The 27,324-nt window shown below is 39.6% G+C and overlaps 1 long non-coding RNA gene across 2 annotated transcripts in view; it reads left to right on the top strand.

Moving 5' to 3' along the window:
- The window catches only part of LOC130147761 (uncharacterized), a 62,377-nt gene that overhangs the window by 9,196 nt on the left and 25,857 nt on the right, over positions 1–27,324 (top strand). For both annotated transcript variants that reach the window (XR_008821330.1, XR_008821329.1), the window contains exon 2: positions 13,506–13,625. This is a non-coding gene — a long non-coding RNA (uncharacterized LOC130147761). The remainder of the gene's footprint in view (positions 1–13,505; positions 13,626–27,324) is intronic.

Here is a 27,324-nt window from a genome sequence, read left to right on the forward strand (position 1 = left end):
TAACTACTTTTTTGCAGATGGAGCATATATTGAAACTGTTATAGGTGCAATCATTCTGAATTAAGTATGAAAATAGCCAATATCGGAGTCTTTATAAGCTTTCTGACATGTCATACCACAAATACCCATGAGGATGGTGTGGTTGTACTTTTGATTTTTAAGAATTTTCAAGTACTTGCACAACTAAGCATTTTCTGAATAATTATTGACAAGCCATCAGTTATCTCCAGCATTCATTAACAGAATGGATTCTGGATTTGCATAAGTAATGCTTAAAATGGATACCTTGATTTTTAGCATAAAGAATAACTCCGAGTGGAAATAACTTCATTAGAAGTAAAGGCATCGTAACAACAAATTAATGTTCTGTACCTACTGTAATAAAGGCCATCATGTTAATTTTTGTGTGTTTTGAATCAATTGTGCAGTAAAATGCAAATCTTCTAGATGCAGTACTTTGAGTTTGATACTAGGTATAGCAGGCTTGAAATTGTAAACATCCCATGAGCAGGAGGAAACTATCAAAGTATATATATTTTAAAGTGTGTTGATTATACATTTGAGATATTTCAGACAAGTATTTATATCAAAATGGTGTGATGATGCAAGCATAAGCCAACTAGCTCCACAAAGTTCCGATTAGGCACTGATAGGAAGGCTTTATGAGGAGGAGGACAGAAAGCTGCTGGGCTTGTTTGAAGGAAACAAACATTGTCATGGATGCTTGGGTGCAATCGGAAAAACAATTCAGTGAACAACTGGAGAAATGAGGGGAGAATGCACTTTAAAATAAGGATGCTGAACCTAAAACTGGACAATGGTCACTGCTGTATGGAAGAAGAGTTGGATGGCACCACCCAGAGGCACCAGAGGGCTGGAAAAACTCCTCCACCTACCTCTGATGCTCTGGATTATCATTTGCCTGTTGTCGAAAGGAAGTTAATTAGGAGGAGAGTGCCCATTGATTTCATGGGTGTAAACAGGTATTCACACTGAAAGGAGTATAAGGAAAAGCTCAATCACAACTTCAGGAGTTGTGAGCCAGAAGTGCTGCAGTTTAGTGTGCTCTAAATAACCGCAACAGATTTACTTTCTCATCACAGAGTGGAAGAATGCTTATCAACCATGGCATCTGTGATTACGGACCCACAGGTGAGCTAACAGCTAGTACTCCTGCAAAGTCTGTCATGGTTTAACCTGAGTCAGTAACTTAAGTATTATGCAGCCACTTGCTCTCCCCCACTGCCCAGCCCCCAGAGGGGTGGGGAGGAGAATCAGGAAGGAATGTAAAGCTCAAGCATTGAGGTAAGAACAAATTAATAAGTAAAACAAAATAAAATAGGGAAACCCCACAATAATAATAATAACAATTGTAATGGAAAGGAAGGAGAAGGGGAGAGGAATGAAATCCAAAGGGAACAGAGAAAAAACCCCAAGCAATGCACAACACAATTGCTCACCACCTGCTGACTGATGCCCCACCAGTCCCCAAGCAGCCATTGGCAGGCCCTGGGCAACTCCCCCCAGTTTATATACTGAGCATGACACGCTACGGTATGGAATATCCCTTTGACCAGATCAGGTCAGGTGTCCTAGCTACGTCCTCTCCCAATTTCTTGTGCCCCTCCAGTGCTCTCGCTGGCAAGGCCTGAGAAACTGAAAAGTCTTTGACTTAGTATAAACATTATCCAGCAACAATTAAAAACATCTGTTATCAACATTATACTCAAACCACATCCATGTCACAGCACTGCACCAGCTACTAAGGAAATTAACTGTCTCAGCTGAATCCAAGAGAAGTCACAACAGCAAGTTAAATTGAATCTGTATTTCTAGCCTGCCTTAGAATGACAAATAGCCGCATATTGGTGAGGCTTTAGGCTGATGCCCTGTGTTGTGTAAAAATTATTTTTAAATGTTTTGCCAGCTACTGGCTATTGTATACCTCTGATATTGCTAATTTGCTCCATATAATTGGAATGCAGATATGAGGAAACATGTCTTCAGCATTACTCACTATACTGACAAAAGCAAAGACAGTAACAAGAGACACAAGATGTAATGCAATTTGACCCATCTTAATTTGGTTGGCATACAGCACACCGACTCCAATATAGACAAATAAAAATCTGAATCTGGGAACAAGGGAGCAATCTTGGGCATATGTGCCAACTGGAATAATCTGCCATGTGCTGGTTAGGAAAAGCATTAGGAAAATACCACTTAAATCATTAGCCTCACTAATACAAATCATAAAAGGCAAACTGTATAGTCAGCTGTAGCAAGCAACACTGAATAAAAGCGAATGAGACTGGATGTCAACAATTACGACTTTCGATTTCTCACTGATCATCTTTTAAGTTTTGGATTCATAAGCCAGTGATACGTTGCATATGCATACCAAAGATTGTGTGAATTTATGTAGGTAGTTGGGTTGCAGTTAGTGAGGAAGAAACTAAAGAGAAGGATTAGGAGAGAAGCATATGAAAAAACCTGGTACTTTGGACTTAGGAATGTACCAGGCCTTCTCGTTTTTCAGGTTGCTGCATGTGTTCATGGGTTTGTTCACTAAAGGAAGAACTTAGAGCTCCTTTGAGTCTAATACCACGTTGGCTTGTGTATACAGTATCTCAGAAACAGAATGTATGTGGATTGGAGTTTGAACTCTGAACAAAGAATGTGCAAATCAGCACACTAATACATGGAAATAGTATTTTCTAAAATTATGAAACAGTGGTATTTAAATCATGTTTCTGTGGACTTTGGCATGTATGAACTGTACTGTAAAGTCACACTTTGATGGAAGATAATGGAAGATAATGGAAGATAATGGAAGATAAAGACCTCTGCCTGTTGGGTCTTTACCTCCTTAAAATGTTTAGAGGTATGCAAATCAAGGAAGGTTAAAAATCACTGCTCTACAGCATTGCTTGAGTATGTTCTGAGTAGTATACACAGAGCTGAACTATTTCAAATAGTTTCTATTAAATGCACGTGTTTTCCCCCTTTTTATAATGTTGGACTGCCATCATGTGGTTAGTTTGGTGACTTAACATGCACTTTTAAACTGCAAGTTTTCTTTTTTCCTCTTAAATAATATGCACTTTTCACTTTCTTCTTTTTCTTTGAGAAATGCTCTTAATTCCCTGTGCAGGGTAGTTTGGTAGTTTTTGGGTTTTTTTAGGAAAACGTAGCAACTTCCTTTCTCTCCCTTCTATCTCTAATCCAAACTCACTTGGTTTACCTTGATTTTGTTGGTTTCAGCGTGTAACATCTTAGAATAGTTCTCCACTTACACAGAAGAAGGTAAAGAGCATAATCATATACTATGTAAGTGTGCAGCCCCTTTTGGTTTACTTACTGTATTTTTAAGCATTAAGCCTACTTATGAAAGTCTTTGGATTAATTGAGAGTTTATGGGTTTACTGCTATGAACTATTGACAGACAGCAATACAAGTTACAGACACTGTACATTTTTGCCAGACAAATCTGAGTAAAGTTCATCTACACTGAAAGGGCTTTATTTTACTTGTCTTTAAATATGCATTGTCTGGCTTGAGTGGTAGGAAAAGCAAGTATATTAATAAATGCCAAGCTACTCTAGTGCATTCAGCAGCAAAGGGAATCATGATGGTGTCTAACTAAATTGTTCTGACATTAGTGAGGAGGTAGAATTGAGTATTACAATTAAAGTTTTCTACAGTCCCCTGTTCTGTTGACTCCCTTTTAATTACCTACACCACCCCACCACCCTCCAGCCAACAAAACAAAAATCACAGCATCAGGTCTGTATATAAAAACATGTTACCAAGAACGTGAAACATTGTGCTGGGCTAGACAAGGCCATTGAACCAAATCACAAAAGTGTTTAGTTGCCTAGCTGTTGTTTGGATACCTAACTTCCTACAGGTACAAATATGTCTGGACTAGTAAAGAGAAAATGGACAATTTCTTGGTAGATATTTGCTCTCAGAATCTGCCAATGAGACAAAACAAGCTACTGTTTGTCCTGATTGTGTTAATATTTGGGATTGATATCCTTGTGGAATGGGAAGGAATTCCTGGAGAATTGTACCTTTCTGTGATAGGTAATACAGCAAGTTAAAAGTGACTTCTTTCTTGTGTCTATGCTGTATGTATTATCTTAATGCTATAGACAATTGTTTAGTTTTAGGTAAGCTGTTAAAAACTGCTGGAGCTATAACTCCATCATTTGCAGAAACACAGATGAGTGAATACCCCTATAATCATGGTACAAACTACATCAGAACATAATGATTCTACTCACTGTTGCATTTCATTTAAGACTTGTAAGTGTGGAAAAAAGTATGATAGAAAATGGGCTATTTTAGAAATGGTCATCTATTCACTTTTTGCAAATTATCATGGCATTTTCCCATTGCTTAAAGAGTCTTTTTGTCTCTCCCTAAGCATGCTGAGATTTTCTGTTATTTTCAGATAAAATGATCTTACAGGTAAAATTTACACATCCATTATCCTTGTATGGTCACTCAGTGTATGGCTCATTGTAAATGGCTTTGGATTATGGACTGCAATTTTGGGGGGAGAAAAAGGAAAAAATTGCCATTGTAATTGGCACAAAAAAGTCTGTAATTATTAAGACTATTAGGGATATAATTAAATTAAGAATGTCAAGTAACAACACAGTGATGCTAATATTTTATCTCTGGCATTATTAGTTATGAGTGGCTCAGATAAGCTTAGTGCGACATGAATGGGCTAATAACTTGCTGTGCGGTCACTGCCCTCTGCTTAATTGCAGTTTACCTTGCAGTGACAATGCACAGAAGAAAAAAAGAGCTAGTAATGCAGTTACATTTTTTAAAGGCATATGCAGTCATCAATTTCAGTAATGTGAACTACATTTCAAACTGAAAAGTTATTTGAAACAAAAGACTGAATTAGTTGTTTTCAATAAGCTGAATTCTAATATATTAATATATCAATATAATAAAATATTAATTAATATTTTGGTATTTAGATTAGTTTTACTTTTTGTCTTGGAGAGATTGGGCAAAAAGTTAGTTTTACTGGGATGTTTTGTTTTGAAGCAGGTGATGTGTTGGAAGAATGCAGAATGGAGAAGTGCTTAGATTGCTGACAGGAAAAAATGAGGATACTCAGCAAGTGGTCTGTACTAAAGGGACAGGAGCCTCATTCTCTTAAAACCATTTGCCCATTTAAGTGTCTTGCTCTCTAAATTCCTTTTCTTACTTTCTTAGGTTTTCTGTTTCAAATTCTTCTTTTCTAAAAGCCTGACACAGTGGTTTGCCTCTCTTTATGTTCTCATCTCCTTTTCATCTACCATACTTATGTTTAATGACACTTGCCTTTTGTTTAATTTTCTATCCTTAACCATTATTTTGTCTCCTTAAGTATTAATATAAATGTTATTGCTTTTTTATTCTTGGAACCTTCTGTTTCTTCCTGTATGACATTTTGTCCTTCAGATCTGTTATGAAAATCCATTATTTCATCTCTTTTCACGGAGGTAGCTAAAGTCCCATCTACTTTCATATTGATGTCATTTCCGCAAGAGTCCGGGAGTTCCTTGGGCCTGTAACATATCTGTGTCTGCAATGCATCTGCAAAATTATCACATAATCATGACATTTTAAGAATATACAAGGAAAAATGCAAGGACAAGAGGTTCACAGGGAGTCACCATGTTGGGAATGATTATTTGTTCAGAGGAGATGCTGGGCAGTACTGAGAAAAGTACCCATCAGATGAGAAACCTTAGGGAAAGGGACGTTGTGAGCAAGTTGCTGTAACTTCAGAACTGGTTTGAGATGGGTCTTTTCTTTCATCAGAAGGTGAATTCCTACTTCCCCTGTACAGAATGTTATCATCACACCAAAATAAATCACAGGATTTTATACATCATTATGGCTTATGTATAGCTTATTGTATAGACCGTAAATGTGCAAGTCACGCACTAAAGCTAAATGTTTTGAAGAATGCAACCAGTGGTTGCTTCAGATCACGGACATTAACTGGTTTACCGTATTTGACTAAAAATTCTTTGCCCGCTAGAGGGTGCAGCTGCTCTTAGAATAGCTAGAACAGCGCTACTTCGTTTAACTAAACTCAGTGTAACAAAATCCTTGGCACAATCCTGCGGTTAAGAAATTAAGGGTCAGGGAGCTTTGCTGATTTATAGCAGCTGAACATCTGCTTTGGAACACACAGAATGAAGGATTTCAAATTTATGGTTTCCCACAACAACCATGACTTGTCCCTGTTTTACATACTGCTGGCATTTTTACTGGCAACTTTTGTTCTCAAACACGTAAACCTCTTTATTCTTTTTTTTTTTTTTCTTTTAAATTCCCCATGTACAAAACTATGCTGAAAATTCTCCCCCTTTCTTACTTTCTTTATAAAAAAAGAATAAATACTAATAAAATCTAATGCCCTTTCTCCTGTCATTCTAAGTAGTAATTGATAGGCATCAGAGCTTCACAAGTTGATTGTGATCTAGAACTGTCTAGATGAATTAGGAACATATCCTAAATACCACATTCATCTCTCAGTTAAAAACTGTGTAGATTAATAGGAGCATTTCCTCAATACTACGTTCCCGAGATAAAATGGTTTGAATGATTCATGGTCCTTGTGGACCATAACTGCAAGTATTAGAAAGGGTTTTCTTTAACATTTTGCCATTAGATGGAAATAAGTAAGTTTCCCTGTTATGTATAAATTCAGTTTTCTTTGGGTTTTGTGAAATTACCAATTCCAGAAAGATCTGAACTATTAAGAGGTGGGGTGGGTTTTTCCTCTTCTTACTTCCCTTTTACCCTTTTGAAATACACTAAACAGCTTTAGGAATGACATGCTCTTAGAAAAATATATGAACTCCTGAAAAGTAAGGCAAAGAAGAAAACTGCTCATTCAGCACAACAGTGGGACTACTGCTAACACTGCTGTTAAGGAAAAATTATCAGCAGATAAATCTAGAGTATTAAGGCAACTCTCATCTTAAGATGGCTGGCTGTGGAAAACAGAGGAAACAGTCTGATATTCCAGCATCTTGTTGGATCACTTGAAATGATTGAAGTTTAAATGCTTGTTATTCAATTGTATGAAACTGGTAGTGTCAGAGCCTGTTCTGCAATTTGACATATGGTACATCCTTGCATAGCGTTATACAAAACTTAGCATTACATGAAGTGCATATGGATGAGTTTCAAAATCCATTTGTCTCTACTATCACCTCACCAATTTTTCTGTTTTAAAAATCATCATGAGTAGTTAGCATTAGTATAATTTCAGTGGCATGTACAGAGAAATCCTAGGGCAGCAATCCTCTCTTTTTTTGATAGCCTCACTCTGGAGCAGTGCAACTGAAAGCAAAACTCAGGAGATTGTCAGGAGCTGTGAATGTAAGGCTGTGCTACCATGAATCACATGACGACAGAGGAACATTTTGGGCTTGGCACCTTTTTCACAGGACATTGAAAAGAAAAATCGATATACAGCTCAATGTGGCGAAAATTTCAACAAGCTATATGTATTTCAGTGAAGAAATCTGTTCATTTCGGGCAATTAGTGTTGAGGATGTACACCCTAAATCTAGAAGCTCTGAGCTTTCAGTGTTGTTGAATTTGCATGAGAAGTTGCTACACGGACAAAGCAAATGAAAATCTTGACTCCTTTTTCTGCATTTCAGAGGGCATCATGCTTGCAGGGAGCAGAACCCTTTCAGAACAAAATGCAAGGCCAACAGGGAACTGGTTATGGCTTCCCAGATTTCTGGATGCTTTTTTTTTTTTTTTTTTTTTTTTCTAGTTTGCACCAGTTGGTGAGCAACTGGTTCCTGTGTACTCTAGCCACTCGTCTGTAATAAGCTTTCTTTAGATTACCTATATATTCTCTGTGCCATGTGGTCTGAGAGGAACTGCCTTCCATTCTGTGATGAAATAACTAGCTGAGCAGATAGGGAAGAGCTGTGGATATTGTATACCTTGAATTTAACAAGGGCTTTAACAGTCTACTTAGTGTTCTAACAGTTAAACTGGTGAGCTATGGACTGCAAAAATAGTAAGGAAAATTATCTCAACCACTGAGCTCTAAGTGTGGTGGTCAATGGTACAAAACTCACCCGGCAGCTGGTTATGAGTGCCTCAGGGATGGATGCCAGCCATGCTTGTTTTCAGTAACAACTTGGATGACTGGATAGACAGCATCCTTTGCAAGTTTGCAGATTATGTGAATTGGGAAATGTGGTCACTGGAGGGCAGGGCTGCTGTTTGAGGGACTTTGTCAGGCTCCAGAAATGGGCTGTCAGGAACTTCATGAAATTCACCAAAGGCAAATGCAAAGTCCTACATCTGGGGTGGAATAAACCTACACGACAGCACAGGGCCGCACTGGGTGGCTAGGAAGCAGCTTTGTAGAAAAGGACCCAAGGTCCTCATGGACAGTGATTTGCACAAGTCATCAGTGTGCCCTTCTGGCAAAGAAGGCCAGCTGCATTGTGGGCTACATTAGGAGGAGGATAGCAAGCAGGTAGAGGGTTCTTTCCCTCTTATCTGGCACTTGTGAAACCATGTCTCTAGTGCTGTGCCCAGTTTGGCCTCCTCAGTACAGAAAAGACACTGTCATAGTGGAGCAAGTGGAGATGCTTAGGGGGCTGGAGCACATGATGTACAAGAAGAGTCTGAGAGTGCTGTTTGTTTCGTACTACGGCTAATGCAATGGGAACAATCGTACTGCTGCATGTGACTGCCTAACAGGGGGATATAGAGAAGACAGAGCTAGACTCTTCTCAGAGGAGCACAGTGGAAGGTCAAGAGGCTGTGATCAGAAGTTAGAACATGGGAAACTCCATCCCAGTGCAAGGGGAAAACCTTTTGCCCTGAGCGTGGTCAAACACTGGAACAGGTCACCTGGATAGGTTGTGGAATCTCCATCCATGGAGATACATGAAACCTGACTGGTTTCATGCTGCCTTTAACAGCTCAATCTAAATGGACCTACACTGAGTAAGGGGGCCAGTGGTTCCTTCCAGCTGACACGATTCTAAGGGATTCATTACACCGTACTCATTGAATGCATATAGGCTAATGCCAGTAAGAGAGACTGATCTCTATTCATATTTTTGAAGTAGAAGGTACAGGTGAATGAACTTAGGTTTTACAGAGGACAATATAAAGCTGAAACAATTAAAGAAGAAATTACTTATAGATTTTCATTTGTATAGTATGTTACTTGAGTCTTAGAAGTGCGTGAACAGTATTATATTTATTCCACCTTCTCTGTGTCTTCTTGATATTTCATTTTATATCTTCTTTTCTCTCATGAGAACTTCCTGGGAATTGCATTCACTTTCTTGTTGCAGTTAATCACATCATTTAATTGTTTGCACATACTGATGGCGATCCATATGAAACCTAAATTTTTTGCTCCTCCTGATCTAACTGGAGGGATTTTATGTAACTTCTGATTCCCAGGGTAATTGTATTAATTATTATTATGGTTCTGTGTATTCCTGCTGCTGGGAGAAGTTTATTAGTATTTTTTGAGGGCTCATCTTCAGTGGAGATGTAAAGTCATTTTACTGAAGCTAAACTGTCTTGGATCAGCAACTGTGTACAGAGATAGTGTAATATATATATTGAGTGCTTTGATTAACAGCTTAGCAGTTTCATACTTGAATTGAAGTCTCTTGGTGCCTTCCTACCCCATTACTAGCTAGAAAATTAATAGGCTTTGAGATTTCCCCCTCTGACAGTCCAGTATTTGAAAGCTTAAGAAAGAAAGGTTTGTATGTAGGTGGTAATCTGTTACAGGTCATCTTTGTTCCCTCAGACTAAGGCTCCAGAGAGGAACAGCACCAAGACAAAAACAGTGTGCAATGTATATTCAAGTCTAAAGTCTGATTTCAGATAGGTTGGCTGTTGCACATTGATAATTGATCTGTTTCTAGCCTTTGTTTTCTCTCTTGTATTATTCCCCCCTCCCCATGTTTATATATTTCTTGTATCAAATAATTTTATCCAGAAATAAATGTTATAGAGACATTATAGCCTCACTATGGGATTAAATACAGACAGTTCTGGGTGAAGATGTATAAATCATAACAGTGTACTCCATCAACTTCCATTTTTATACCCATAAGATGAGGCATAAAGTACAGTTTTTACCTTGTAAAATGAAGAAAAGGAAACAGTAAGAATTTATTGCACCCAATAAACAAAAGGAAAGAAAGGGAATGGAATTTAAGAAATAATGTGCTAACTCAAAACAATCCAGAGATGAATATAAAATATATACGCTATATATCTAAAGCTATTCATTGTAATAAATAACATAGAAAAAACATTGTAAATCATGGGACCTAGTTTAGTTTCCATGCATTGTTGTTTTATGCAAGATCAAGCAGGCCTTACAGGAAACTACAAAGCATTTTTTTGTAATGTACTCCTTTGAACTGGGTTTGTGTAGGTAAAGACTATGACATAATAATGTGCCAAATGTTTCTCATACTGCCAGATGTTATAGCTACCTTGCTCTTTGCCTATAGATCTTGCTATAACTGGTCTTTAACTCTCTTTGAGCTTCTTAATAGGCATGGTCTGCAGTATTTGATTTTCCAGCTTGACTCTTACATTTTGATGTGTCAAAATTAATCTTTTAGAATACTGAACGGAATTAGGATTCAGTGCAAAAATTTGTTATTGATTTGTTGCAAATTAGGTCAGGTCTGGAAATATCATCTCCTGCAGTATGTTTTTGGAGTATTTTTCAAGTAAAATTTAAAAAACATTTAAAAAGCATTTTCAGTAAACACCTTGCTAACTCTATTGCCAGTAAGGTTTTCACAAGTGTGAAAAATACATTATCATCTTATATCTAACTACATTCTAAAGAAATACAGTAGTGCCAGTCTGTGTAATCAGAATCTTAAACTGAGAGAGGCCCAAAGCTGGATAGATTTTCAACAAACGGTTTTGAAGGGCTGCCATTTTTCTGTACTTACCTATGACTTGTCAACAAAACTGTGTTGTAGAGTATTTTTCGAGAATCAAAGCAAAACAGTTATCACTTGGGGGGAATTTTTAAATTAGGTCCTATATATTCACTTTTTATAACAGTCACACAAATACCAGTAGTATTTCCCTAGATAGAAGACAGTCTTTTTCCTGTTTCAGAATAAATGGTATAAAAAGCTTGTTTAAGGTGATGTTGGAAATGTTTTGATGTTGAATGTCAAGGACATCATACAAGTTCTTTTCAATGCTTGTCCAAATTTCTGTTAGTATGAAACTCGGCAGGAATGCCACTGCCAGACCTTCAACCTTGTGACATCTTAAGAATCTGGCAGAAACTTGCCAGATGCTCCTCCAGCAGCTCACCTGGAAGACCGAAGGTGATAGAAACTCTGCTTGGCTTTTTGAAATATAAATCCCTTTCCCAGTAAGTCAGCAAGGATTCCCAGTGTTGAATGCTGTCTTCATCTATGGAAGTTTTGGATACAAATGCTTCTTCAGAAACATCAACAGCCAAACAATGAGAGATCTGCTTTATTTCGCATCTTAAGCTAACTGAGAAGCTTTACCGAAATAATTGCTGGCATGATAACTTCAGCTCCAACTACAGCATCCAAAAGCTTCTCAAAGCCGTACTGTTATGGTAAAAGGAAAAGCCTGAAGATCAATCACCCAAGACACATAATCACCCTGAAATTGTTAATAACTGCCAATATCTGGTTTTAAGCTGGAGAAAGCAATAACCTACACAACACTAGCTTCTTTATATATTTGTATCATGTATGTTTCTAATGCAAAAACTAATGAAAAGTATACGGTTCACTGAAAAATACATTCCTCATTACACCTCATTTTTCTAAATTCTTTACTAGGTGTAAGAGAAACAGTTATGTAATTGTGAAAAGGAAAAAAAATCCCACCCCTTTATTCTAATGTAAATGTAGCAACATTTTTTCACATTGAAGGAGAGAATAGAATTACGTTGGTCAAAAGAGACCGATTCCATCAAAGAAGAAAATAGCTGTAAGACTTAAGATACCTCCAAAATCGGGGAAAGAAATGCACGAAACCTGAAAGCCTCATTAGCATCTTGTTAGGAGAAAAATAGGTTACTAGTGTAAAGGTAAACTAATTGTATGTAAAGTAAAGGTAGTGCTGTGGGCTGACCCTGGCTGAACACCAGGTGCCCACCAAAGCCACTCTGTCACTTCCCTCCTCAACTGGTCAGGGAGAGAAAATACAATGGAAGGCTTGTGGGTTGAGATAAGGACAGGGAGATCACTCAGCAGTTACTGTCATGGGCGAAACAGACTCAGCTTAGGGAAATGAGTTTAATTTATTACTATTCAAATCAAAGTAGTATAATGGGAACTAAAAATCAAAACTTAAGAACACCTTCCCCTCACCCCTCCCTTCTTCCCAGGCTCAACTTCACTCTCAATTTCTCTGCCTCCTCCCCCCAGGTGGTGCAGGGGAAGGAGGAATGGGGGTTACAGTCAGTTCATCACAGCTGTCTCTGCTGCTCCTTCCTCCTCACACTCTTCCCCCTGCTTCAGTGTGGGGTCCCTCCCGTGGGAGACAGTTCTTCATTAATTTCTCCAATGTGAATCCTTCCCATGAGCTGAAGTTCATGAACTCTTCCAGCGTGGGTCCCTTCCACAGGCTGCAGTCTTTCAGGAACTGGCTGCTCCAGCATGGGTCCCCTGCAGGGTTCACAGGCCCTGCCAGCAAACCTGCTCCAGCACGGGCTTCCCAGAGGTCACAGCCTCCTTTAGGCATCCACCTGCTCCAGCGTGGGGTCCTCCACGGGCTGCAGGTGATACCTGCTCCACCATGGACCTCCCTGGGCTGAGGGGCACAGCCTGCCTCACCGTGGGCTTCACCAGGGGCTGCCAGGGAATCTCTGCTCCAGCTTCTGGAGCTCCTCCTGCCTCCTTCTGCACTGACCTGGTGTCTGCAGAGTTGTTGCTCTCACATATTGTTACTCCTCTCTTTTGCTGCAATTGCTGTTGCACAGTAACTTTTCCCCCCTCCTTAAATATGTGATCAAAGAGACTCTACCACCATCACTGATGGGCTTGGCCTTGGCCAGCAGTGGGTCCGTCTTGGAGCTGTCTGGGATTGGCTCTATTGGACGTAGTGGAATCTTCCAGCAGCTTCTCACAGAAACCACCCCTGTAGCACACACCCTCTACACCCACTCCCCACCCCCCCAGTCTTCCCATGCAAACCCAATACAAATAGTTATGTTGTATTCTGTAAATGTTTTTAACTGTATTATTTGTTCTGGACGTCACAAGACATGTTTTGCACATTTTTCAACCTGTCTTAAGCATGATTTAAGGTTAACAGAGCATTCCTTACCCAAGCCTCTAAAGAATCTGTGAAGCACAGCCATTTGACATATCAACAAGTGCCCTATGTACCCAGCACATCCTCCACAGTGCCTAAAGTTTGCAGACATGTTCCTTTTGTTCCCCCTGCAGCGAACAGGCAGAGAGCAAGAACCACAAGTGTCAGGGGAAGCAGAAGTCTTTTCCAGTGACTGCTGGTGACACTGAAGGGTCTCCAACATGCCATAAGGTACTGTTGTGCAAGCCAAAAAGGTAAAGATCATAGGTGTCTCTTTTTATCGCTTTTGTTTCACTTGAATTCCTAAACAAACAAAATATATGCAATTATTCTTTTGATCTGTCTGCACGTCTTTCTTTCCAACTATCCCTAAAAAATTTTGAATCCTGGAAATGAATTTCAAACAATACATTCAGGGTGGATCTGAGGTTTTAAAGGTCATGAATTTTGAGAAGTTTTGTGAAAACTGCTATTTGAATAGAGATTTCCTTCACTGACGAAAAGACAAAGAGAATTTACATGCATAAGTACACGTGGAACTGCTACACGTGCAGAAACAGAAACTGGCTAGTTGGTCACCGTGTGTGATGCCAGCCAGCCGCTGCACCTTTTGCCCAAGTAAGCATAAGCTGTAGCAGGCAGCTTATCTTAGGGGTGTAATAGCTAGGAGAAAAGGGTTCATCAATTCTGTTGTTCACGAAAAAAAATTTGTTATATATTCTTATTATATTTCAATGTTAAATTTTATGATTATAGTTGAAAATATTGATATAACAGACTAATGTATTCCTTGTTTTGCAATTAAGTTTAACTACTATATTGTAGTTATACATATATTTTTATTTTAAATAACTTTTTAAAAATATGATTCTCACAGCGGGGTCCTGGCCTAGTCAGATAAGCACTTTTAATAAAATAGAAAGGCAACTGTTTTTTGTTGTTCACAATTCATATGATATCTTCCCTAAGAAAGTCATATGCTTTTTTAAAAGTGCATTTTTGATCTGGACAGCTTGATTATTTTTTTTAAATCACTGCAAACACTGTGACTTATTTCAAGTATGACTACAGTTCTCTGTTTTGTATAAAGTTAATTTGAACAGAAACTTCTTTAATCAGGAGAAGGTAGATGATTTAGTTTTGTCACATGCAGAACTATAAACTGTGTAATGTTATACTCTAGAACTTTGGTAGATATACAATACAGGCTTTAGGGACAATTTGCAGAATGTATTTGTCTAGGATAAAGTTAAACTATGGAGAAGTTAATGCAATCTATTTATAAGTTTTCTTACTATTAAAAAAAAGAAGAAAAAACAAGATGTTCTGCTATCGCTATTAAATGATTAAGTAATTTACACTGCAGAGATCCACTGCCAAACTTAAGTTCTCAAACAAAACCATTGTTTTTCAACACTGGGAGAGTACGTACAGCTCCTGGCTTCATTCTGTTTTGATGAAATATGTCATTGATAAAAGAGAGTTCAAGCTTCCCTAAACCAATTAAAATGTTTTTGCCTCAGGTGGTAAATAAAAGCACATGATAGAACTAAAGCAGACTGGGAGAGTGGTAATCAGTACAGTAGTTCAGTATTGAACAATATTGAACACTGTAACAATAACACATAATAAATCATTTTGAAAGGTACATTGGATATATTTTTTTCAAGGACAAATAAAGTATACTCACAAGGATCAAAAGGACACCTTAGTTATTTTTATGTTCTATTTTAGAAATTATTGACAGTTCCTCTTTAAAGTAGCTTTATCTTGCTTGACTGCAAAATATTTATGAGAATACTTTTGGGTATGGGTCAGTTAGATGTAAATATGTTTTATTGAAAGCTTTTTCCTTCAAAACATTATGCGACTGTAATGTTTCATTTTTAAGAGCACTATCTTGATTTTTATACCTCAAATATCTTGATCTTATAAATGTGAGATGTATTCAATCCACTTATGTTTGTATCATGCAAGCCAATGATAGAGTTCAGCTTGTGTTGTTGCTGTGCCATCTTTTCCTTTATACAACTAATTCATTAAAGAAAAAAACATAATGTTTATGAGAAAATTTTACTAAATACATAACCATATTCCTGGCAATTCCAGCAGACTCAGTATTTCACCCAGAAGGATCAACAGGGATCCAGACAGACTGTTCTTTCCATTTTTTCTGCAGGATCCTATGTGAGGGGTCAGTTCGATGCAGTTCATTCACTCAAGCCCATGAAAGATAATGGTTAACAAACAGAACGGCAAAGTATGCTGAAAAACAAATATTATATGTTTAGAATAGGAATTATTTAAGCAATGAGGCAAAGTAAAATTTGTAGTATGACTTTTGTGTTCTGACCTTGAAACCAAACTTTATTTTTTTATTTTGATTAAATTACTTTTTTATTTACATCATGTTCTCAAATATAACTTCCTTTAATTAGATTATGTCCTAATTTGGAATAATTATTGTCCATTTTCAATAAGAACTCATCCATTTTTGAGAACTGTTTGCATCTGCTGGTGAGGTGTACCCATTTAAGAAAATGAGCTTACGTTGTTTTCCCTTGAGCTGTCAAACTTTCCTTATTTGAATACAAGAGTACTGAAATACTCAGAGACCACGAGCACAAACCTTTACAGAGCTTAGCTTTACCCCAATCTCTGCAGCGGGACTGAGCTCTCCAGTTTTAAAGCAAGCAAATCTTTTACTTATTTCTTGCTTGCCTAATCACTAAAACTGTGCTTTGTTTTCTTGTAACCACTTCTGGAAGTTCTGCCATTGTCTCTCTTCCCCAGAGATTGTGGAGGGTTTTTTTGGGTAATAGATTTCTACTGTGATAAACCAAAACTGACATTCTAATCTAGATTTTGTGTGTCAGTAGATCATTTTTAGAACTATAAAATTCTAAATCATACAGGAAACATTATAAGCATCTTCTTGTAAAACTGCAGTTCTCTGTGCATGTATGACTTAATGAATGATTGGAATATTGTATGGTTTTACCTTCAGCTTTTTACGAGCTACATTTTTGTCCCCTTTGCCAAAGAAATTTTTGAGATGAGTTGCAGGGAAGAGGTGAAATGTTGAATAGATGAGAAAGCTCACCCAAAGTGTATTTTATTCACAGAGTTTAGTAGCACTGGATGTTAGTGACTGTCTGCTGAGTAGAAAACAAGCTACACCTCATCACAAGCACCATCAGTTGCTCCTTAGAATGCTCTTTTCTTCCACATTTGAGGATATCCTCCAGAGGTTTCTGAGACTATTTTTATTGAGGTTTAATCTGGTGCAAATATTGTCCATGTGTCCATTCATACATAAGTCACTGTCAAGCTATATAAGCAATGCTATCCACAGTGTTTCTATTTAAAAAGAAGCTAGAATGGGATGAAAAGCACCTTGTCCTATTGAAAATTTTTTTTAAGCCAAATGAATTTAATATTTCTTTACTGTCCAAAATTTAATATAAAATGCCAGGCTCTCCACATTAAAATATAACTGGGATGCTGAAGATAAAATCTGGAGGACCCCCGATTAGCTAAAAATTTGTTGAAGTTGACATGGAGTTACTTACGGTGTCAGCATACCTAGAGCCCCTGTGGGAATGCCTTAGATTTGGATTAAGCTCTCAGTGGGCAGAAGTCTTCATCAGAAGGCAATACACATGCTGGAAATGTAAGTGAAAGTGAGTTTGATTAGCTTTTGCTACTGCTTTGGAAAGCTAAGATTGAATTTTCTCTGTTTCCCAAAGGACAGTCAAGGTCAAGGACAATAAATATCCTTTGAGAAGGGAGTTTGAAGAAGTTCTTGGTGCAGCACTGCACTGTGTGGGATGCCCTGTTTCTATTATGTGTTAGTTGACTGCTCAAGATAAATATTTGCTTTCACAGGAAGAAAAAAGCAGCAACAAAAATATAATATTCATCATTTGCAGCTTTAAAAAGTGCAAGATAATACCCTTTCCCTTTTTTTTTTTTTTCTTTTTTTTTCCCCCAGTTACACTGCTTGGGGACCTGAAAAAGGGATGAAAGTTTCAGTATTCTGGGCACAATATGGAAGACAATCATTGTCCCAGAGAGTTTACCAGAAAATGGCTACATGTTCGATTGCCAAAGAAGTAAGAAGGAGTCAGTGGACCCACTACCTTGGCATTCCAGAGGGCCAGCTTTGGCCTGTTTCAGAGCCTGGTTGACACAGTCTCTTGGGAGACAGTTCTGAAGGGCCAAGGGGTCCAGGGAGCTGGACATCCTTCAAGAATGCAGTCTTAAAGGTGCAGGAGCAGGCCATCCCCATGTGCCAAAAGCCTGACTGAACAGAGCTTTGGCTGGAACTCAGGGAGAAAAGGAGAGTTGGAAGAGGGAGCAGTCAACTCAGGAGTACTATAAGGATGTCACAAGGTTATGCAGGGCAAAGATTAGGGAGACAAAAACCCAGCTAGAACTCAGGCTGGCCACTGCCATAAAGTATAACAAAAAATGTTTTTACAAATATGTTAAAAACCAAAGGAGAGCCAAGGATAATCTTCAGCATTTATTGGATATGGTGAGGAATATTGCCACAAAGGATGATGAAGAGGCAGAGGTGCTTAATACTTTCTTTGCCTCAGTCTTTAACAGTAAGACCAGTTACCGTCCAAGTACTCAGCCTCCTGAGCTGGAAAACAGGGACAAGGAGGAGCAGAATGAAGTCCCCACAGTCAAGGAGGAAATGATTAGTGACCTGCTGCTCCACTTAGACATGCACAAGTCTATGGGGCCGGATGGGATCTACCCAAGGGTACTGAAGGAGCTGGCAGAGGAACTCACCAAGCCACTTTCCATCATTTATCAAGAGTCATGGCAAATTAGAGAGGTCCCAGAAGACTGGAGGCCAGTGTGATGCCCAGCTACAAGAAGGGCAGGAAGGAGGACCCAGGGAACTACAGGCCTGGCAGCCTGACCTCGATGCAGGGGAAGGTTATGGAGCAGATCAGCCTGAGCACCATCATGTGGCACAGGCAGGACAACTGGGGGATCAGGCCCAGCCAGTGTGTGGTTATGAAAGGCAGGTCCTGCTTGACAAACCTGATCTCCTACAACAAGATGGACCCACCTAATGGGTGAGGGGAAGGCTGTGAATGTTGTCTGCCTGGACCTTAGTAAAGCCTTTGACACCATCTCCCACAGCATTCTCCTGGAGAAACTGGCTGCTCAAGGCTTGGATGGGTGTGCTCTGCGCTGGGTTAAAACCTGGCTGGACAGCTGAGCCCAAAGGGTGGTGGTGAATGGTGTTATATCCAGCTGGTGGCTGGTCACAAGTGGTGTCCCGCAGGGCTCAGTATTGGGGCCAGTTCTGTTTAATAACTTTATTGACAATCTGGTTGAGGGGATCGAGTGCCTCCTCAGCCAGTTTGCAGAGGACACCAAGCGGGGGGAGTGTTGATTTGCCTGAGGGCAGGAGGCTCTGCAGGGGGGTCTGGGCAGGCCGGGCCTGTGGCCGAGGCCAGTTGTAGGAGAAGTGCTGGGTCCTGCACTGGGGACACAACAGCCCCACGCAGCGCTACGGGCTGGGGAAGGGTGGCTGGGAAGTGCCTGGTGGGAAATGACTTGGGGGGGGTGCTGGTTGACGGTTGACAGCACATGAGCCAGCAGTGTGCCCAGGTGGCCAAGGGGGCCAGCAGCATCCTGGCTGGTGTCAGGAAGAGTGAGGCCAGCAGGGCCGGGGAAGTGACTGTCCCCCTGTACTCAGCACTGGTGAGGCTGCACCTTGAACACTGTGTTCAGTTTTGGGCCCCTCACTTCAGAGGGGACCTTGGGGTGCTGTAGCGTGTCCAGAGAAGGGCAACGAAGCTGGTGAAGGGCCTGGAGCACAAGGCTTATGAGGAGTGGCTGAGGGAACTGGGGTTGTTTAGTCTGGAGCAAGGGAAGCTCAGGGGAGACCTTATTGCTCCCTACAACTGCCTGAAAGGAGATTGTGGTGAGGTGGGGTTGGGTGTCTTCTTCCAGAGAACAAGTGACAAGACAAGAGGAAATGGCCTCCATTTGTGCCAGGGGAGGTTTAGATTGTAGGAAGCATTTCTTCACTGAAAGGGTGGTCAAGCATTGGAACAGGCTGCCCAGGGAAGTGGCTGAGTCACCATCCTGGATGTGTTTAAAAGATGAGTAGATGTGGCACTTAGGGATACAGTTTAGTGGTGGACTTGGCAGTGCTGGGTTAACAGTCGGACACGATAATCCCCAAAGTCTTTTCTAACCTAAATGATTCTATGATTCTAGACTATCCTGAGGAACTCTTCTGCATATCTTTCAAAGTTTTGTGGTCGCAAAGTCTGATTTTTCAGACCATGTGCACAGTATTCCTGTGGGTTCTCCCCTATGAATCACAAGAGAAAAATGTTGCTGTTTTCTGAGCTGTTACACAAAAGTGAAATCCTAAAAAGACATAAAGCTTATATGAGATTCATTTTACTATGCCATATTTAATGTACATTTCTTTCAGTTGCAGTCCTAGCTTCTGTCACCAGCACTCACTTCAAGACATTTACTCTGTCATGTGCCTCCCCCACTCCTGCGCGAATAGGTCTGGTAGTGAGGTTCCCACTGGTAAGACGGGTGAGGAAACTAATGAAGGCTGCAGGTTTTACTTTTTTTTAAAGGTTATTTTTAGGAAATCATCTGTCTGTATAGCACCAGCAGGTGATTTGCTATTTCGGATGCTATTCTGGTTTTCCACAAACCATTTTGCACCAACTAAGTGGTTTCTTGCAGCTTATTCCAGCTCTATTTTGTTTACTAAAAACTGGAAAGATAAATAACCTGAATCTTAAAGATTCACAAGTGCCAGATATATGTACATATTAAAGTTATTCAGACAGTATGATTTCCTTCAGTGCTTTGTAGTGTAGCTGTTCTTATTTAAGGGTGATGATCTTAATTGTGCTGTATTTCCCATTTTTCTTTGTTCCCATTCATGCTCTTAGAAGACTGAAGAAATATTCTGCTCTTACCATAATATATACCCTTGAGAAAACACTGAAAAGGCATGTTTGTTAAACACTCCAAGCAATATCCAAGCATTGATGCAGCTACTTTGGCCATCCCATACTTACTGATTTTGCATCAAAAAAAACAGGAAAAAGAAAGTCAATCCAAAGTGCTATTAAAAGTACACCTTAGCAAGCCCACTCTGGGCAGATATAAAACTTCTAACCATAGCTTGCTATATCCAGACCTCATTGTTCCTCAGAAAACCATCTCATGTAGCTAAGCTTTGGATTCTTTCTCTTTGATCAAACTCTCCAAGTGCTTTATTATTTTGTTGGTTATAGAATCATAGAAGTTTGGGTTGGAAGGGGCCTTTAAAGGTCTGTAGATGAATGAAGGCAGTGGGTTGATTAGCATTGATAACATGCAGCTGTGGCCTTGCCTCGAAGGCAGTGGGTCGGTTGACATGGATGATGTGCAGCTGTAGCTTGTTCCAGCTAAGTATTTAAATAGCACTGAGGAGTGTGGGGTGGGTGGGAGAGTGGTAGTGTGGTTTGGTTTCTGGGGGAAGGAAGAAACAGCATGGGTAGTAGAATCTGGCTGATGGTAAAAGCCTTATTGCAGCCTATTAGTTTGTTTGTGCTGCAATAACTGGTGCCCTGTGTGAGGCAAACTGAGTTGGACTCTGACTACAATTGGTACCCAGTGTAGCTGAGACAAGTGGGAGAACCTGTGACCCATAACAGACACTGAGAGGTGAGCTGTTGACAACTAATCAATATGAGTTGTTCATCTTAACTCAAATGGCAACTTTTGGTGCCCAGCATGGGTGGGGACTAATTGATGTGGGTGCAGAAGAAGAAAATTCTATGTTAATAATGCTTATAGATATATTTGAAAAAAGAAGTATAAAGTATAACAAGAAAGCCACAGCTGCATACTATCAATGCTAATCAACCCATTGCCTTCTTTCCTCTACACAGGTCATGCAGTGAGCAGGGACATCTTCAACTAAATCAGATTGTTCAGAGCTCTGTCCAACCTTGCCTTGAATATTTCTAGGGATGGGGCATCTACCACCTCTCTGGTCAAGCACCAGTGTTTCACCACCCTCATTGTTTAAAAAGTTTCTTCCTCATACCTAGTCTGAATCTGCCCTCTTTTAGTTTAAATATATTACCTCCTGTCCTATTGCAACAGGCCCTACTAAAGTCTGTTATCTTTCTTATAACCCCCCTTTAAGTACTGAAAGGCTGCAATAAGGTCTCCCTGGAGTGTTTTCTTCTCCAGGCTGAATAACCCCAATTCTCCCATCCTGTCTTGACAGGAGAGGTGTTTCATCCCTCTGATCATATTTGTGGCCCTCCCCTGGGCCTGCTCCAGCAGGTCCATGTCTTTCCTGTGCTGAGGGCTCCAGAGCTGGATGCAGCACTGCAGGTGGGGTCTCACCAGAGCAGAGTAGAAGGACATAATCCCTTTCCTTGACCTGATGCCCACTTGGCCTTCTGGGCTGCAAATGCACATTGCTGGCTCATGTCCACCTTTTCATCCACTAGCACCTCCAAGTCCTCCTCTGCAGGGCTGCTCTCAGTACCTTCATCCTCCAGTCTATATTGATGCCGGTGGTTCCCCCAACCCAGGTGCAGGACCTGGCACTTGGCCTTGTTGAACCTCATGAGGTTGACATGGGCCCAATTCTTAAGCTTGTCTAAGGCCCCTCTGGATGGCAACCCATCCCTCAGGTATGTCAGCTGCAGCACTCTGTCATCTGCAAGCTTGCTGAGGGTGCACTTGATCCTGCTCTCTCTATCATTGATGAAGATACTAAACAGTACTTATTCACTTAATTCTCATGTTTTACAGAGCAGGACTTGGTACCCCATGTTCTGGGATGGGAACAGGGTAGCTCACGGCCATCTTTATGCTTCCACTCTCTTTCTATGTCAAATCCATTGCAGCTTTAGAGCAGCTTAGTCACTTTGTTGATTTGACTTCTCAAGAAACATACTTTCGACCTGAAATACCTGAAACATTCCTATGCTTGTGAAGAATGGAAAATGACAGTGCTGGCTTCATGCTACATGAAGTTTCACAAGCTTGTGGAATTCCTCTGCTACCATCTTTACAAAAACCAATGTTTAAGTGCAGTCCGGATTATTTTTCACTTGTTCCTCACTGCTTTATGTAATTGTTACAGTGCTGACCTCTTCAGTGCTCCTGCTGCTTCCTGTCCTGATGCTGCATTTGTTTTTGCACTGGCCAAACCTTCCTCCCTCCCTCTGACTGGACTGCTTACTTGACATGTAGGTGAAGAAGACACAGTAGTGGAAAGAATCCTTCTATGTCTCTTGTTTGACTTGAGCAATTGGTCAATGAAATATTTCTTTTAGAAGTTGTTGAGGGAGTCAGGTGTCTTGTTATCATCCTTTTTATTTACAAGGAATGCTCAAAATGACAAGAATTAGAAGCCTCTTTCAGGTAGTACTTGGCATAACTCTTGCTGGGCTTTTTTTAGTGCTATAATCCCAGTGTTGTTCAGGACATATTGTTGATTTATTGATTCTTTCTCTTCATGTCTTTGGTCTTTTTGCCTCAATTGCACCAAGCGATATTCTGCAAAAATCCCTCCACCTGCATAATTGATGCCCTTTTGTCTGTCATATATGCTTGCTCCTAAGTTGACACAACTATTGCTTCACATTATGTTGTTCCATGAAGGAATTCAAAGGCATTTTACAGCTCTCTTTTTCTGCCTACTAAGAAAGCACTCGAGTGATCAAAGTCAAACCCTTCCTAGAACAGTAATCTAAGTCCATAGTGCACACTAAGGTGCATGGTTGGTGGGATGGATTTAAATGTTTTAGAGTAACCTAATTTTAACAGAAATATCTGATAAAAAATTGATACAGTGCTAGAGTTGGAACAAATAGGAATTAATGAACAAATCAAGTTGGAGAGGTAAAATAATGTAGCTTTTGTTTTTAATTGGAAGATAAGGAGAATAAACAAAGGGAAGAGTCCCATGTCCTTAAAAGTTCCTAGTGGATATTAGTCCAGATCTACTGAACGAAGAGACCAAGACACTTGGAATTAAGTGACCTGAAAAAATCTCACACATGTAAATTTGTAAGTATCACGCTCTTTGTATCTTATTCCAACTGAGAACAGGAACAGATGAAAAATCAAGTTTCTAGAATTTATTAGCTACTAAACTAATTACTCTATCATGTGGATTCCAAGGCTTTGTGATACAAAACTGATTTTTGTTCATTTTGAGTATTTTGAAGCCATGTGCCTTTGCCATCACCTCTGATAAGTTTTGGTGTTGCTGTTTAGTTATGAACTATATTTTCCAACAATTCACCAGGAAAGTGTGCTTAAATGGTTGCACTTGCTGCATTGCTAAGTGCAAGGGAGTGTATGCTTTGAAGCCTTTTTAATGTTAGCAAAGATAAGTATGTCACCTGGGAAAACATAACTACTTGTGGTTTAACCCCAGCTGGTAACTAAGTACCACGCAGCTGCTTGCTCACTTCCTCTCCCACCCAGAGAGATGGGGAAGAGAATAAAAAAGGAATGTAAAACTCGAAGGTTGAGATAAGAACAATTTAATAATTGAAATAAAATAAAGCAACAACAATAATAATATTAACAGTTATAATGAAAGGAGGAAGAAGGGGAGAGGAATGAAATCCAAAGGGAAGGGAAAAAAAGAAAACGAGGGATGTACAACACAATTTCTCACCACCCACTGACCGATGCCCAGCAGTGATTGGCAGGCCCTGGCCAACTGGCCCCAGTTTATATACTGAGCATGATGTCCCATGGTATGGGATAGCCCTTTGGACAGTGTAGCTGTCCTGGCTATGTCCCCTCCCAATTTCTTCTGCCTTTCCAGCCGTCTTGCTGGCAGGGCCTGAGAAATTGAAAAGTCCTTGATTTAGTATAAACACTACTCAGCAACCGCTAAAATCAGTGTGTTATCAACATTATTCTCGTACCAAATCCAGAACAGAGCACTGCACCAGCTGCTAAGAAGACAATTAACTCTATCCCAGCCAAATGAAGACACTACTCAAATATTTCATGGTGGGGTCTTTCTGCCTCAAGTCATACTCTCAGGAGAGAAATAACCTGAATTAACTCTGCAATGAAGGCTAATAGCCTGCTTGAATAGAACCTGCGGCCCTTGAATTTTATTACAGAGCTTTTATTTCTAGGCTTTTCTACCTCACTTTTTTCATAGAGTAATGTTATTTTTCAGGTGGAGGGGAATGAGAAGAAAAATACTAAACATTGTTAGCATGTTTTCTTCATCCACTTTTAATCCCATGCTCCACAAACTCAAGGAACAATTGGAATATCTCTCTGGCTTTAACTAGTAATTTTTGATCTAAATCCAACCATCACTGACATAAGCACAACTCTTACTCCTCTGTAGGAAAAAATGATAATGAACGTAGCACTGGACTCAAGTACTGCATACAAGCTTCGTTTAAAGAAATGTGCAACAGCTTAAGCACAAACAGTAGCAACAAAAACACCTAGAAGAAATGGAAGAAGTATGGCTATGCCATTCTCCAGAATTTACAGAAATTGGCTGGTTTTTATCATGTCGTGTACCAGAAATGCCTGGAGTATTAAATATCATGAGATTTTAGGAACAAAGAAAATGGATGAGATCGTTGTGTATGTCTGGTAACAACAGTAACACAGAACTGTGCTATTTCCAATTAACAGTAGAATGATACTGAAATATATTTCATTAATACACAGGTAAAGGGGTTTTACTGCTAATCAGAATGAATTGCTGCATTCAACACAGAGCTGCCACAGGTCTTTAAATTGCTTTTGCTTGCTGTATGGATATAGCTGAACATAGCTTAATACATTTTTTACATGATGTAATTTCATCTAGCTCATACAATGTCAGGGTAATAATAATGATATTCTAATATTAATGCAAGCACAAGATATACATATTGATGAATAATGGTCATATGTTTTTGGATCTCCTTGCCAACTCCTATTAAAGTGACAAATAATTGCCATTGCTTCAGACAAATGGTACAGGCTCTGTAGTCAAAAAGCACATTAGGGACCCACAGCGTCCATTTGTTATCCTTTGTCAGGAAAACATGGTTCTTTAATGAAAGTGAATGAAAGGACACTGATTGAGGACAGTGACACTAAACCTCTTTCTCAACAGGAGCCATGACATGAGTATTAATAAGCAGATTGAAAGGTTAAGACTCAGCTTTGAAGCTCTGGAAGCACAGTAGAATCTGAAATAACTACCCCCTCATAATATGGGGAAAATCACAGTGTAAAATGCATTGTATAAACCTTCTGGCCACAGGAGGCTAGAGCGAATGGAAATTGGTTCCCAGACAATTCAGGCAAATGCCATTTAAAATCTTAACCCAAATATATTTTTGTTAAAGTCTTGCTTTTAATTCTGTCTTGATAAATGATCCCTTTCCTTCTCATTATCCCCTCCCTCTTCGCTCCCAGTACTATAAAAATGTTAAGAAAATCAACCCAGGCCTTTCCCGAGCATTAGTGAGAGTAGTTGAGAAAGCAAGGGCACAAAGATGCAGCCTGAGTTAAGTGTAAAACAGTGACCTAAGCAATACCTTTAGTAAAAATTCATCATTTATGTTATTCGGAGAATAAAGAAATATCAGTATAAGAAAGATTTCTGAATGCATAACATGTTATGGTGATCACTTATTAATTACTGAGAACCTAGGGGAGCCAGTCGTGGTCATGGAAGAGTCTGAAACAAGCAGTCTCTGATCCTGCTGAGCTCTGTACACGTGTGGTCCCCACTGGAGTCAGTGGTGCAAGCAAGGGGGCAATGCAAATTTGTGTGTCTGAACAATAGTGGCTGGAGCTGCTGTGTCTCTGTTGATAAGGTTTTGCCCCTCTGAAACTGTATGATCTGCACAAATTCCGTAAGATCACTGTCTCTGACCACCTTTTGCCGGTTTATGTTCTTGTTATAGTCCCACTTTTCTATGCACAGAAGATATCTTCCAGGAATTTGATGGTTTTGGTGTTATAGGAAGAAGCCCTGTAATGCTAAAATATAATTCTCTCCGTGCCAACAGCAAAGCTGGGCAAAATGCCCAAAGTTTAGAGGTGTTTGAATGCAGAGACTGGGTCTGTTCATCACAGAGGTGAAGTGAGCTGTGATGTTCACAATTAGATTTCAGTATATTCAAACAAGGTTAGAAGAGTCTAACTGAATGTCTTGCCTTTTAAAGATATGACAAAATGGCAGACCATTGCACATTGAAGAAATGCATTTAAAACCAGGTTTAAATATATTTAAGTGGTGGTAATAATTCCAAATGAGTTTGAAATATTTGGTTTCTCTTTAGGCAATGCTAATAAATGTGTGGGCCAAGGCTATACCAGCAAATTAAGAGGCCCTAGGACTATTTTCTGATGTAGAAGACAACAGCAGGGCATAACCCATGTCCATATTATTAAATACTTCAAACAGGTTGCCTCCATGTGTGCTTATTGAGACTGCTTGCCAGCTTGTGGTAACTCCTAAACTGTGCTTACGAGTTGACTGAGGCAGCTAGTTGAAAAAGCGCAAACTTACATCATGGACTTTTCTAATAATTGCATGATAGAAGAGTTCCATTGTTCACTGGCGATGTTTTGTTTAATGGTGTATCTGTAGGTAACAGATGGATTTCTTCAGTAAAGAGTCACTGAATCAATACAAGTTGATGTTATTTCATATTCCACGTAGGGAACCAGTGGAGATTTTAAGGTTGAAATGGCCCCAGAAAATAACCTAAGCAGTCACTGTGAGATGATTCAATTTAAATTAAATATAAAGAAAATGTAAAAGTAATTTGCATTGGTCTGATCAATGGAGAGCAATAGCAACATTTTCTATCAAGCAAGGGGCCACCATCTGTTGGAAATAACTGGGGAAAAAAAGAGTAAATATGCATGTACTAGTGAAATTAT

Source organism: Falco biarmicus, chromosome 4 (genome assembly GCF_023638135.1).
Source record: "Falco biarmicus isolate bFalBia1 chromosome 4, bFalBia1.pri, whole genome shotgun sequence".
In the NCBI taxonomy this organism is placed as follows: domain Eukaryota; kingdom Metazoa; phylum Chordata; class Aves; order Falconiformes; family Falconidae; genus Falco; species Falco biarmicus.